Source organism: Seriola lalandi, unplaced genomic scaffold (genome assembly GCF_002814215.2).
Source record: "Seriola lalandi dorsalis isolate HSWRI2012SDOR001 ecotype SW California unplaced genomic scaffold, Sedor1 jcf7180001978953, whole genome shotgun sequence".
Classification (NCBI taxonomy): domain Eukaryota; kingdom Metazoa; phylum Chordata; class Actinopteri; order Carangiformes; family Carangidae; genus Seriola; species Seriola lalandi.
In genome coordinates this window covers 1-1,067 of record NW_019449619.1, presented here as the reverse complement: position 1 = coordinate 1,067, position 1,067 = coordinate 1, and the positions used below count along the sequence as shown (strand labels likewise).

General features: G+C 44.3%; 1 long non-coding RNA gene across 1 annotated transcript; it reads left to right on the top strand.

Moving 5' to 3' along the window:
• The first annotated feature begins 320 nt into the window (after positions 1-320).
• LOC111658219 (uncharacterized) lies at positions 321-948 on the top strand. Its single transcript, XR_002760982.1, has 3 exons — positions 321-458; positions 532-651; positions 845-948. It is a non-coding gene; the product is annotated as an uncharacterized LOC111658219 (long non-coding RNA).
• The last annotated feature ends 119 nt before the right edge of the window (positions 949-1,067 follow it).

Genomic DNA, 1,067 nt, shown 5'->3' with positions numbered 1-1,067 from the left:
CTGTTGAATTAGCGCCATAGCTTCACAATGTTAGAGAATTTATAGCAGATTACATCAGATTAAATGAGATCAGAACCATGCATAACTTTAGTCTTTAATAAAATGTAAACAGGTGAGTTATATAAATAGTTGTCATGAAGGAGGAAATTAACATAATGTTTAGCCTCATTAGCTGTTGATGATTGGTCAGATCCCACTGACCTGGATCAGGTGACTAGATGATATTAGACCAGGTAAATCTGGTCTGGCTCAAACTGGGATTAAATTTCATGTTTCATCTGGAGAAACAAGATGAACGTGTGAAACTCTTCCTGCAGAGAAACCAGATGAGACGACTGTCACGCCCGGGACCGTCACGCCCGAGACTGTCACGCCCGGGACCGTCACGCCAGGGACTGTCACGCCCGGGACTGTCACGCCCGGGACTGTCACACCTGGGACTGTCACACCCACGACAGGTGAGAACAGGTCAGGTGTCTGGTTCATATTCAGCCTCCTGCTCACTGTCTAATACTTTCTATGTCTCCACAGTGACGTGTCCTCCTAATAAGGAAGCCTGTGCTGATCGATTAATGTGTGTTCCAATTGATCGGTTCTGTGACGGAGTGGATGACTGTCCAGATGCTTCTGATGAAGGCGCCGCTCGCTGTGGTCAGTGATCTTTTCTACAAAGATTATTTAAATCAAAGAGTTGATTCAACAGGTGAACAGATGTCCGGTAATTATCTAATCAATCATTTATTACTGATGGTATCGATCAAGTTTATCTGTCAACAGGAGTGACTAATCGGCTGTGATTCAAAGATAGAACTACCTGATGATGTCATCACTCTTGTTGCCATAGCGACAGCATGTGATGGACAGTTTGTACTAAGAGGACCGAACGGCTCATTCAGTTCATCAGACGCTTCTGAGAGCTACAACAGCAGCAGTGAATGTCGCTGGGTCATCAGGTGAGACACTGTAACACACCTGTATACACCTGTACACACACCTGTTTACACCTGCACACACACACTGTAAATAACATGTACAGTACATTAACAAGGATGTTTCGAATGTGTTCT